General features: G+C 39.9%; 1 pseudogene; it reads right to left on the bottom strand.

Annotated features, from left to right (window-relative positions):
• Positions 1-8,330: 8,330 nt before the first annotated feature.
• On the bottom strand, positions 8,331-9,267 carry LOC103591814 (annotated as a pseudogene).
• Positions 9,268-13,952: the final 4,685 nt, after the last annotated feature.

Here is a 13,952-nt window from a genome sequence, read left to right as displayed (position 1 = left end):
TCTGGTTTTTATCTGCTTGTCTTTTCCTAGCATTTTCCAATCAAAATATAGATAATTGATTTAAAACCTTTCTTTTTAAATATAAGTGTTTAAACCTATAAATATCCCTTGAGGCATTGCTTTATCTGTATCCCCTAGATTTTTATATGGTATTTACATTTTCATTATGTTTGAAGTATTCTCTAATTTTGTTCTTGTGAGTTTTTTTTTTGTATCCGTGTGTTACTCAATAGTGTGCTATTTAAATTCCAAGTACGTGGGACTCTCCTGATTTACCTTTGAGCTCACTAGTCCTTCTGTGTCAATATCCTTTGCAGGTTGTTTTTTCCATGACCTCTTAAAGCTGGAGTTTTTCAGGTCAGAGTTCTCGGACTTTTTATCTTCCCAGCTTCTTATCCCTTGGTGATCTCATTCAGTCCCCTGGCTTTAAATATACTCTATATGTTGACAATTCCCATATTTATATTTCCAGTTCACATCTCTTCTCTGAACTCCAGACTCGTATATTTAAATGCTTAACTGACATTGCCTCTTTTTTGCTTTATAGGCATCTTAAAATTAACATGTGAAAAAATGAATTCTTGCTCTCTTCCTGCACTTTCTGTTTCCAAAATATTTCCTAGTCTCTTTTATCTTTGCTGTTTTCATTCCTTACTCCAGTTATTTAGAACACAAACATTTGAGTCATCCTTGACTCTTTTTTCACACTCCTGATCCAATCCATCATTGAATCCTAGTGATCCTTTCTTCATATCATTTCCAAAATCCTGTCACTTCTCATCACTTTTATTACCACCTTGTTTGAAGCCACTATCATCTTTTACCAAGGCTACCGCAATATCCTTCTAAGTAGTCTCTATGCTTCTGCTCTTAGCCCATTAAAGTCAATTTTTTCATACACACTCAAGAGTGACTCTTTAAAAATGTAAGTCAGATAAGGACATTCTACTGCTCAAACTCCTACAAAGACCTACCATTTCCCTCAAAGTAAAAGTTAAATTTTTTGAGAAGAACTTCCAAAATTGTGGACTAAGTAACTCCTAGAATCTGCTTTTAGGCTTCTGGTCACGATGGCGGAATAAACGGTCCCCAGTGTCACGCTCTCCCACAAATCAATGAATTTACAACTATAAAAATGTAACATCAGCCAAGCTGGGGCCTCTGGAGCTTAGGGGAAGAGGAGGAGACACCTACAGAGTTCATGAAGGGACAGAAGCCATGATGAAAGAAACAAAAATCTGCTCTCAGTGTTTTGGGCTGCGGCCACTTTAATGCTGAGCACATGGAGCAGTAACCAGCAGAAGCCACAGCTGTGCCCTTCAGATGGAGTTACTTGGAGGTGGCAGGGGAGAAGAGGACTTTGGTGGCCCACAGGACAGCAAGACCACTAGTAGGGTTCCTGTGGACCCACACAGGAGAGAGGAGCCAGAACAACTGAAAAGGGGAGCCGTTCAGAAGCCAGTGAGTCATCACAAGGGACTGGAGCACAGCCCATCCCATGGGAACTGTTTGGAGCACGGGCAGTGGGGGAGACAGGCCCACTGGGAGAACCCTGGGACACAGCAAGGACAGCCGATCCACCCCCCTGAACAGTACAGGACCACTCAGAGGAGACTGGTCGGGAATGCAGAATTGAATGGGGTGCAATTTGATGAAAAAACTCAGGCTCAGATCGGAGTTTCTACACAACCCAGGTGCACCAAGTACCTGGAGAGCCAGAAGTACTTATAAGGTCAACCACTAAACCCTGAGCTGCACAAAAAGCCTTCCCTAGGGAAACAGCAGCAAAGCAGCAATTTACTCAACCACACAGCTCAAGTACTGGTTCTCAGAGGAAGTTCCTCCGTGTTAGAAGTAAACATAGGACAAAAAGTTGGTTCTGGCCCAGGCACACCAGCAATGCCTTGGGGCCCACCACAGGACATGAGGCATGGAGCCAGGGGCAGGACCCCCGCCCACAACCACTCACACAACCAGCACCTCGGGGCCCTGCTCAGGAACCTGAGGATTAGAGCTGGGACCAGACCCCACTCCCACATCCAGGCACACCACCAATGCCTCGGGTCCTTCCTGGGGACCTGGAGCTAGCAGCTGGGGACTGAACACCCTTCCAAGATGCAGGCACACCATGATAGTGCCTCAGGGCCCCACCCAGGGGCCAAAGACACGGAAAAGGGGACCAGACACACCTCCCGCAACCAGGCACACTGTACCAGTGCCCCAAGGCCTCTCCAGGGAACCCGGGCTTGGAGAAGGGGATCAGACCCCCCCTTCCACAACCAGGCACACTGTGCCAGTGCTTCGGGGCCCACCCAGGGTCCTGGCTTCTGGAGCCAGGGACCAGACCCCCCTTCCCACAACCAGGCTCACCATGCCAGTGCCTCAGGGCCTGCTAGGGACCCAGGGCATGGAGAAGGGGACCAGACACCCCTCCTGCAACCAGGCACACCATGCCAGGGCCCCAGGGTCCACCTGCGGACCTGGGACATGGAGAAGGGGACCGGACCCCATTCCCACAATCAGGCACACTGTGCCAGCACCTTGGGGCCTGCCCAGGGTCCCAGGGCATGAAGAAGGGGACTGGACTCCCATCCCGCAACCAGGCACACCACGCCAGCGCCTCAGGGCCCACCCAGAGACTCGGGGTATGGAGCCGGGGATTGGACACTCTCCACAACCAGGCACAGTGCCAGCACCAAGGAGCATGCCAAAATCATCTCCTCCATGTGGGTGGCCCACCACAGCCACCACGATATATCCATGGCTGCCGTGAAGGTGGCTAGATGCCACAACCACCATGCAGATGGTCCACCAGCCACTGGAGGAGTGCATTGACACAAGAAGAGTCACCAGCAGAGATAAAGAAAGGAGGAGGATGTGTCTCCCCACAGAGCCCATTTCAGAGTGGCAGAAGAGGCATCTGCTCTATGATTGTATTGGGGGACCTGATCACACCTCTCAGCATTGGACAGATCATTTGGGCAACAAATCAACAGAGTAACCATTATTCTTTCAGAAGGAGATAAGAAATCTAGGGTAATTAGAGGGAGGAGGGGAGAGGGAAAAGGGGATGGAGAGGGATTGGACAAGGGCCATAAAGAATAATTACGATTTGTAACAACATATATGCTAGTAATATTGATTTGATCAACATATCTCAATGTTGAACCCCAAAAATATGTATAATAAATTTTGTTTAGATAAAAATCAAATTTAGAAAAGAATCTGCTTTTGTATAAGAGCAATGAAAACAATGGCAACAATTGTCAAAATATACTTTTTTGGAATTCTGAAACTTAGCCAGAAGTTTACAATAATTTGGAAATGACTTATTCAAGAAAGTAGGCAAAATTTCAGCAAGAAGTGACCTTTATGTTGTTTTAAATTTCTCTAATTTTATCCCTTCTCCCTAGCTCTATGATAGCCTTGAAAACCAACAGCTCACAACTATGAAAGCCATGAAAACCAGAAGCTTAGCAGCTGCTAGAGAAAGTACAACAGGTTAGAAGTTGCCTGGAAACTCCATCCCCAGAGAACTGCCACTATTTGACCTATCTGGCAGATTACTTGGAAGCTCTGTTTTCTGGGGTTCTTTTATATGAGCAGATTCAGAAGTCACTCTGTGCGAATAACCCTTTCCCTGGGCCATTTGTCAAAACAACCAGTAGAAATTGTTTAACATTGCAGCTACTTTAGGTAATGTTACCAGTTGGGAATAACAAGAGACTGACTAAAAAAATTAAAAGACAAAGCAGGTGGATGACATGGCCATAGGGGATTTTGAAAAGCTTTGAAATATTCCTAGGATCTAGAAGGCCATGCATGCATACATGCAGACTATGTGCATGTCCAGGAAAGCCCTGAAAAGGCCCTGTTTCACCTTGAGGTTCACATTGAGGCTCTGTGCAAGCAGGAAGTAAAGACCAAGCCACAGTTGTAAACTACCTGGAAGAACATTGAATGTGTGCCATAGTACATAAGCAGAGCCCCACCATCAAGGCTAGGTTAGTTCAAAACATGTAAAGAAGTCTCTGTCCAATCATTAGCTGACTACTAAGCTAACTGAGCAGACACTTCAGTGGTCTCTCAGCACAAAGAATACAGACTTTACATAATTAGTTCATGAAAGTCATTAACAAAACATCCACAAGAACAAAAGCAACAAAGCAGCAACAAATCCTGGGGAGTGGGAAGAAATCGGATTTCCAGAGTTGTCACATTATATTATTTAAAATATTCAGATTTGAACAAAGGGGGAGGAGGAGGGAGGTTGGGGGATAATCGGGTGGGGGACACAGGGTACAAAAGTAATTTCTGGTAATGGGTATGCCCCCAGTATGAATCTGGCCCTCACATCATGGGCAGGAGGGGGGACAATCAGCTTTGTATCTCACGAATATTCATAATAAAAAATAAAAAAAATAAAAAACAATACCTGGCACATGTGGTAGGTTCTCTCTCTGCCTAACTCTCTCTGTCTTCGTGTGTGTGTGTGTTTAGTTGTTATGGTTGAATGAATGAATGAATAAATGGATGACATGCCACTTACCCACCCCCTTACCCGCTTAGTTCTACTCTGATCTTCTTTCTGTTTTGTAAACATGCCTTTTTTTCTTTCTTTAGGACCTTTATATTTTCTTTCCTTCATTCTAGTACACTCATCTCCTTACTCCTCAAACTTCACACTAAGCATTTAATATGACTCCTTCAGTCTTAGTTTAAATGTTACTTCTTTTGAGAGATCTTACCTTACAATTCTATACAAAATAGGTTCCACCCATTATACTTTTTTCCAGCTTCCTGTTTGTTTCCTTCAGAATACTTATCATGCTCTTTAAATCGTTTTATTCATATATGTGATAACCTGTTTAATATCTGTCTTCCTATTAAAGTGTTTAGTCCCTAAGGTCAGCAACTTTGTCTTTTTTTTTCTGTAGATCCCTAATGACAGCTAATTATCTAACACATAGAAGATATTCAATAAATATTGTTTGAATAAGTTAAGTGAGGAATAAAAAGGGATGAAGTGTGAAATATCCTCTAATACTTACACCCAGATACACACACATGCCTGTATATGCTCTCCGTAATTCCAGATATGGACATCAGTCAAGAAAGTTGTGATAACCTTGCTGCACACAGAATAAACTAGGTCTTTCAATTTGCAGGCATCTCTTCTACCAGAGTCATACAATTTTAATGATGATGATGATAAGAATAGTAATAATGGCTAATATTTTAAGGTACTTACTGTTTGCCCAGTACTGTGCTAAGTGTTGTACATGGTTTATCTTATTTAATTATCACAGCAACCATATGAAGTAGAGATGATTATATTCTCCACAGAAAAGGATTGGGGGTGTCAGAGATGTTTAAGTAGATTGCCTAAGGTTGCACATCTAAAAAATAGCCTTTTTGAATACAAAAGTGTGGATTCAATTCTATGTCTTTCTGACAAGAAAGCTGTGCGTGCATGTCTGTGTGTATATGTGGGCAGGCAGGTATGGGCGTACAGGTCCATGACTCAAATGTGTTAGTGGAAAAGTTTATATGATGATTATTTTAATTGAACCAACAACTAAAAGAATTGCAGGAACAAACACTTTTCCATGTGTTCCTTTCCATTTGATGAAAATGGTAAATTTACTAGTTCTGCTTTATGATTTGTTGAAGCTCAAGGTAATTAATTTTATTTTCTTACTACTTAGTACTGGCATTTTTGACAAACTCACTGAAAAAACAATGATATATTCTAAGCTTTTTTCAAATTTTAAATTTCTTTCTGTGAAACACTTCTAGGAAAGTTCTGGTTATGGCTTGCAAGTGCATTTTCATCACTCTGCTGCTGCCAGTATGCAGCACGAAGCTCTTTTCTCTGTGATGTCGATTTTTAAGGGGTCAGTTCAACCTTTTAAGATGTTGCCTTGTGATTTTGGCACACGGTTTGAGGAGATGGTGTGCAGAGAGGCTGAGTTGCCCATTATCAAGCTGTAAGTCATAAGTGCTGTTTGGCAGAGATAAGAAATTTAGAAAAGTTTCCCAAGGCATAGGGTAACTCAAAGTATTGCCTGTTTATTATAACTCAAACTTGTTTATTTAGTAATACAAGGGAGATTTGGAGAAGGCAACCTTCACAGTAAACATCTAACATAAAGGTACCTAACACACACATCTCTAACTGATCACTTGTTATAATCTCTTACACTTTCTATTCATCCAGAGTCTTGATTTCATGTCCGAAACCTTCCTGCAGCTTGTTCTCCACTTCCAGATGTAACATATTTCTCTCTCTAGAGAGAGAACCCTGATCTAACTTCTCCCTGAGGTAATCAAAAGGAAAGACATTAGTTTACCTGTCTAATTTCCTCTCGCAGCTAAAAAGGTCCCTGCCTTTCCCCAATAAATTTCTGTCCATCAGCACAAGGCACATCTCATTGCCTGTTCTTTACCTCCTCTTAGTCCCTAATGAAAATGATCAAACTCCAATAAGTACTGGGCTTGTGATTTTACTTCTTTTTTTCCCTTCCTTTTGAGGAATCATGTTTGTTTCCCCCCTATGGTGTTTGACTTTATCTGCTCATCGTGTCTTGTTAGTTAATAGTACCTTTCCTTCAGTTTCAGGAGTGCTTTACATTAAGTGAGAAGGAATAGAAAACACCAGAAATTAAACTTACACAAGAATTTGTTCAAGGTTAACTTGATAATGTTACAACAGAATTTGCATTAACGCCATTGATTCCCTTTCTAAAGACTTCTTTGTTAGGGTTCCCATGGTTTTCTCATTCCCATTTGCATTTACAATCGTCTCCAGCCAGCTTCTGTTGTTGACCAATAAAGTATTAATTCCAGAGTGCTTACTAGAGTAAAACAGAATGAATCAAACTGGGGTCTGCCTGTCAGGTTGTATCTGAAAGCAATGGTGGAGTCAATCAGGTTGAAACAAGTTTGGAAGCTTTTTATTAGTCATATATCGCTGAGTGCAGCATTTTCTTTTTTCCAAAATTGGGCTGGCTCATTGTCATTGTGACCAAACTTCAAAGACTCTGACTCTAAATACAAACAACCAATGAACATGGAAAACATTCAACCTCACTTCTAGTGAAATAAATTCAAATTAATATAACAATGAGAACAATTTTCAGTCTGTCATACTGTCATGGATTATTTTTAAATGATACAGTCATTATTGGTATAGTCATAGGCAAATGACCACTCATACAATGGGTATAAATATTAAAGGGCACATTGACAGTTTTTATCTTTTTTTTTTTTTGGCCAACATGTTTTGTGTCCAGCATGTACTAGACATTGTGATAGAAACTTAACTTGTATTACCTCATTTAATTTTCAGAACGACTTTGTGTGGTAGTCACGCCTATAATCCCCAGTTTATAAATGAGAAAACCGAAGTTTAAGGATGGACAATAACTAGCTAAATCCCACACCATTGTGAGTGGCAGACTTACATACATGTCTGCCTGATTCTAAAATCTATGAACCTTCATTGAGTGTTGGGATTATGGGTGATTTTCCATTTATCTTTACTTCTCCATCTGTTTTTAAATAATGAAAATTATAATTTTTGTAACCCCAAAATACAGTAAATATTTACTTGTTTTCTAAAGCGTTTTGCCTGAGTTAAATTTGCTCTATGTTTGTGAGGTCAACGTCTTTAGAAAACCTATGGAAGTTGGAAGGATTAGTGTACACTGACAGAGAAAATAGGGCCCTATCTGCTGATGAAGACATTGCAATTGTGTATTTTTTCAGGTTCCATAGGGTCATCAGGTCGGGCTCTCAGTAGTACCTAGTCTTGAAGGGCTCCTTGCTTCAGCAGAGGTTCTTCTATTTGGAATCCTATATAAACAGTTGAGTAATTTTCCTCTCTCTTTCCACTCACATCCATCACTTCAAAGCCTGGGGCATGACGTACCTTGGACAAAAAGCAACGAGATAAGAATTGTTCATTTGCCACTTTGCTCTTCATCACCTACAAAAGAGAATCTTAGAATATTGGAATATTTCTCACATAGTGAAATAAAATCAAATGACTCAGGTTTACAATGTCCTAATTATTATTTCATTTCAAAAACTGTCCCTGAAGACTGTCCTCCATAATTTACTACTTAAACGGATGGCATTATAAAAGTTTAACACCTTTTTCTCAGTGGAAGGATGTTCTATTTTACAGGTCTGTTGAAAATAGAAAACAATGCACTTGAAGCTAATTACCTTTCTAAAATACTATTTTAGTATTTCTATCTCATTATTTTCACAAGTCAATATCAAACCGTTGGTTAGATGAGCCTTCATTGGATATTCACATCCTTTTAGGACTCTTTCTTACTGATTATTCTCCTTAGAGCATTTTTCACATACTTGTTCCTCAAGGTGTAAATAACGGGGTTCAACATAGGGGTCAGAGCACCATAAAATGCAGAGATCATTTACCTTGGTCCTGGGATTCCCTTGACTGAGGTTTCAGGCACATGTAGATGGCTGTCCCATAAAATATGGTGATGACAGCTGGGTGGGATCCACAGGTGGAGAAGCTTTGAGCCTGGTCTCTGCAGAGCGGATCCTCAGCACAGCAACCACAATGCAAGTATAGGAGATGAGGATGAAGGTGAGGGGCAGGGGCAGTGTGAATATGCTGATGGCTAGACCCAGAAGAAGTCTGACTGGGGTGTCTGAGCAAACGAGCTTCAACAGGGCCTGCACCTCACAGGTAAAATGGTTGATGACATTGTGTCCACAAAAATGCGCAGGAAATGCAATGGTTGGTATTATTGCCAAAGGGAGGACACTGGCCCAGGTCACCATGGCCAACTGTATGCAAACCTGATTGTTCATAATGATGGTATAATGCAGGGGACTGAAGATTGCAACAAACCTGTCATAAGCCATGACAGCAAGGAGGAGCCACTCTGTCATCCCCAGAAAAAGGGATATGGCCATCTGGGTATAACAACTTCTACAGGAGATAGTGGGGTAGTTTCTTAAAACATTGAACAACATAAACGGCACTGAATTGCTGGAGTAGCAGATATCGAGGAAAGACAGGTTGCTTAGGAAAAAATACATAGGGATATGAAGTTGCCCATCAACTCTAACCACAGTGGTAATGAGATTGTTACCCATCAATGTGACCAGGTAGACCACTAACATGATGTAATACATGGCAATATGGGATTTTGGATGATTGGACAGACCCACCGGGATGAACTCTGTCACTTCGCTGCCATTATCAGTAAGAAGAATTTCCATTTTGTTCTATCTGCTGAGAAAAAAGAAGAAATTCGATTCATTTTAATTTGGGAAGCATTTATTATTTGCTATGTCCTCAGTCTCTATATCAGGTGGCATAGAGAAGATGTCTACAAAAGTGATGCCATTTGGAAGTTTATCTTCTAATTTGGGAGATAAAGCATCCATATACAGCAAAAGATTAATTTGAAAAGTAGCACAATCTATTGTGAGTCTTACTTAATTCCTTCAACTATAAAATGAAGGAGGTTTGGGCACCATTTGAAAAGTGCTCTGAACACCCCTTTTAAAGAAAATGTGCTATTTTTACTGCTTAAACGTAATCAGATCCCTGAATCATGGAATCGGCAATTGTCCTTTCTCGCTATGGATATTTGTCTCTTGCTGGTTCACATCCATGACACAAAATGTGTGCCTAGTTTACTCTCACGTCCTCCTTACCCTGCACATCCAATCAATCACCAAGTCCTATTGGCTCTTCTTTCTATATATACTCGTTTTTTAAATCTACCTACAAATCTTATCTAGGCAGAACAACCATCATCTCTCATCTGAACTAATACATGAGCTGCCTGATTGATCGCCCTCCTTCCATTTTTGCCACTCTACAGTCTGTTTTTCATACAGCAGCCAGAATGACCTTTAAAAAACATACATAATTATGAACATATCTTTCCCATGCTTAAAACTCATTTGAGGGCTTCCAATTGCACTCGGAATGAAATGTAACCTATTTATCACAACCTGCAAGATTCTAAATGATCTGACCCTAACTTTATTTTGTACTGTCTTCTCTTGGGCTCACCATGTTCCAGCCATACTGTCTTTATGAAGCACTCTGAGCTTGTTCCCACCTCACTGCTTTTGCACAATGTGTTCTCTCTACTAGCAATATTCTTCCTACATTTATTTGCTTGGTAAACTACTGGTCATCTTCATGTCAGCTTAAGAGGAACTTTTTTAGAAAAGCCTTCCTTAAAGCCCCCTGCCCCCATCTAAATTAGATCTCTTTGTTACGATTGTTCAGAGCACCCTAAACTTTTCCTGTATGACCCTTATCATAGTTCATATTCATATATTTTCGTGACTCTTTAATTTCTGCACTCTTACTGTATTGTAGTTCTGAGAGAGAAGAGGCCCTGACTGTTTTGTGCACTGGCTTATTTTCACCACCTCACACAGTGCTTGTCACAAAATATGGGTTCAGTACATGTTTGTTGAATGAATCAACGCCAGTTACTTGTTTCTTCTGTCCTACCCAATGTCAAGAAACATATTTGACTGAAACTGCACTGAATCGGCTAAAGGAAATAAATGTTTGAAGGTAAAAAGCCCACTATGAGAGGCTTGCCTTTTTTTAACCCTACAATTTGCTCCTTGCATGGAAAGAAGGTGGTGTAGTGAAGAGTGGAAGTGAGGATTATTCTAGAATAGGAAAAAAGTGTTTTCATTTTTTTTATTCATCCATATTTTTATTTACGTTTTTGGTCTAGTTCTGTTAAGTATGACTGTTACCATAGACCAGCTCATTACTAAAGTCAAGAACTTTTTCTGGATATTTTGTAATATCCCCATCAAGTTCTAGTCACAAATCAGAATTTGGGGTATTTAAGGTATATAGTTGCAGACTCATGGCACAGGTATTAGGCCTTGATGAGAGCAGGCTGTGGAAGGGAAGGTTTGTCTTAGGAGCTGGGCAGTAGGAAGGATCATCCAGGCTAATGGTGCAGGTAAGCTCTCTGGATTCTCTACCTACGACAGACCCTAAATCTCAGAAGGCAGAAGACCTTTATGGACAAGTAATTCAGGAAGAATTCAATCAAATTCAGGATGAGTAATTATAGAAAGATCCTCAATAAAACCTGATACAGAATAAGTGAGCTCTGAATAGGAATTAGAACCAAGAGCAAACGAACCGAAAAAATACTTAGCTGCTGTGCAACTTTTAACTAAGGGTGTTTCTACTTACTACAGAGAGTGATCCTACAAAGAGACCCTTCGCTGCCTCTAATGAGAAATAGAAGTTTCCCTTTTGTTCTATACATACTCCCAGGTTTGGGATCAGAAAGCAGAACCAATCTGAAGAGAAAAAGGATTTTTGGAGTAGAGTTATTAGACTGCATCTCAGGCAGAAGCCAGTTGATCTGGCCTTTATGCATCGGTGACACCACAACCCTAGTTTCTTAATAGTATTGCAAGAATGAGATTTTCAGGGCACATACTTTCTCAAAGGGGACTGAAGTTTCATGCTACAATGACACATATTTAATTATGAAGCCATAGTTTGGTTTACAGTCCTCACTATCTTATAGCCCTAAAGATCTCAAAACAAATGGCAGGATAAATAGCTGGAGGAACAACACATTTTTGTGTTTATATGGTATGAGTGAAACTCACCAAACTAACCATATATATATATATATATATATATATTTTACTAAATAATTCATTCAGCATTTTAGCACCACAGGAGCCAGAATCTTCCTAAACTAACTAGACATATGTGGAGATACCCACACATATTCACAGCTTTTTGTCTTTTTAGAAATATTTTGGGCACACTTCATGGCTTTTCTTCATAGGGATTTCCCAAAAAGGCTTTCCTGGTCTTACCTACCATTCACAAGCCTAATTCCAAGGAAGATACATTTTCAATACTAAAATGAAGGGACACTTGGAGTACTGTCCCTGTTCCCCAAGCTCTTCAGAAGGCTCTCATGAGCTCAAAATATACTTTATGGAATGGATAGTGCTTACAGACAGGAATTTCTTTTTCTCCATATCAGGCAGTGTAGAGTGGTGGATAAGAGCATGAATTCTGGAGCCAATTTCGAATTTTGGATCTATTACTGATCCACTGTGTGACATTGTGACACATTGTGTAGTTTGCTCCTTCTTCACACCTTAGTTTCTTCAATTGGGATAATTATAGTATCTATCTCATAGACTTTTAGTACTATATATGTATTAATTACTATTAATTTAAAATAAGGCCTCACTCAGGAAGTAGCGCCGGTGAAAAAGTGGCTACATTGGTTGTTTTTTTTATTTTTTATTTTTTCCTGGGGAGTGGAAAGAAGAATTCAGTAAATGAGGGTGGAAATAAGGCACTACAATGATATACCGTGAACTGTCTGAAAGCAGAATTGGTATTTTATTAATTTCTATATTTTCAGTTTGTAGCTCAGTTCCTGACACATGGCAAGAACTCACTGAATATTTTTTGAATTGAATTGATTTTACTCACCTGAATAGCAAAAAATGAAAAATAACAAACAAAACCCAAAAAACCAGTAAGCTCTTGAAAAGTTGCATTGATATAGCCCCTTGTGTATTACAGTCATCAGTTCACTGAGGTGTTGGAGTCCTCCAAGGGGACTGAGTTGCAGGAGTATCCTAGATCCATGTCAGTCATATACATGTTGATTTGTTCCAAGAGACATATGTGGCTCCTTTCCTTCTTGCCAGGTTATACGACTCTTCACTTGCTCCTACAATGGGTCCTGTCTTGATTCTGTTTAACGTTTCAGAAACCAGGACTGCGAATATTCCAAAATATGAACAACAGAAGGAGAAGAGAATCTTAAACATTTTCTGTTGCTGCCTTCTGAGTTTACTCATTGTGATTCCAAAGAAGTGATTTCACTGAGGAGACTTCAGGGACCAGGTCCCTAAAAGACAATTAAATCCCACTACTGAGTTGAAGCTGTATATTCATTTGGGAGTGTTATTTCTAAGACACTAAAATATGCCTAGATTTTGCCCTCTAATTCCAAGACTTGATTAATGACAATATAATAAAACTTTTGACTAGCATTGTCAACTCCATTTCTGCTTTTATGTTACCAGGGAATAGAGTTATTCCCAGGACAGTTACTCCTCTATGTCTTGGGAGGGGTCTTGACACAGTGACTCAAGAAGATAATGAATGAATGGGGCAGGAGGAGTGGCCACACTCTATAAGGACTCTATGAAAACTTTTAATTGAGCATTCAGGTAAATGAAATTCTTTATGGTATTTACTGGAGTCTCCTCTTCCTCTTTACTTTTCCCTGACTCCCCCTACCGCATATCAGCCATCTTTGATTTGAATAGTTCTTGGAAATTCCACTTTTTCCTAAAGCTTTCTTAGATTAGTTTTAAAGTGCTAATAAACTGCTTCTGTGTAAATAGAATCCTGCATCCCTTCACTCACTGACCCATTAATTTACTTCATCTGTACATGTACCTAATTACAATAGTTTTATTTTATTGATTTCTTGCCCAGTCGTGCTTTGAATGTATGATGCACTTGCTTATTATTTTTATGCATATCTTTGTTAAAGTTTCCAACTTAGATATCAAGATTTTAAAGGGCAGTCTAATTGAGCGCTACTCAAAATGTTTGCGATGAGATGAGGACAGAATTGAAGGTAAACATTTAGTAAGTTTTAAAGTGATTTAACATTGCTGTAACATACTTTTTGTATTTGATAAAATATTAGTCTGCAACAGCCTGGAAATTTTTTTTAAAAACTGTCCTTTACCACAGATAGTGTGAAAAGCATTGCTTTACCACTTATTGATTTAATCAATTCTTAGTGTGTATGTACTCTGTGCCAGGAACTATGCTAGGGAGATGGAGATAAACAAAGTTTCTGCTCTCAATGAGCTTATGGTCTAATTGGGGATAAACACTCCAAACA

This window comes from Galeopterus variegatus, unplaced genomic scaffold (genome assembly GCF_000696425.1).
Source record: "Galeopterus variegatus unplaced genomic scaffold, G_variegatus-3.0.2 Scaffold1033, whole genome shotgun sequence".
In the NCBI taxonomy this organism is placed as follows: domain Eukaryota; kingdom Metazoa; phylum Chordata; class Mammalia; order Dermoptera; family Cynocephalidae; genus Galeopterus; species Galeopterus variegatus.
Note: the sequence above shows the minus strand (reverse complement) of the source record. Positions and strands in the feature narration are given on the sequence as shown.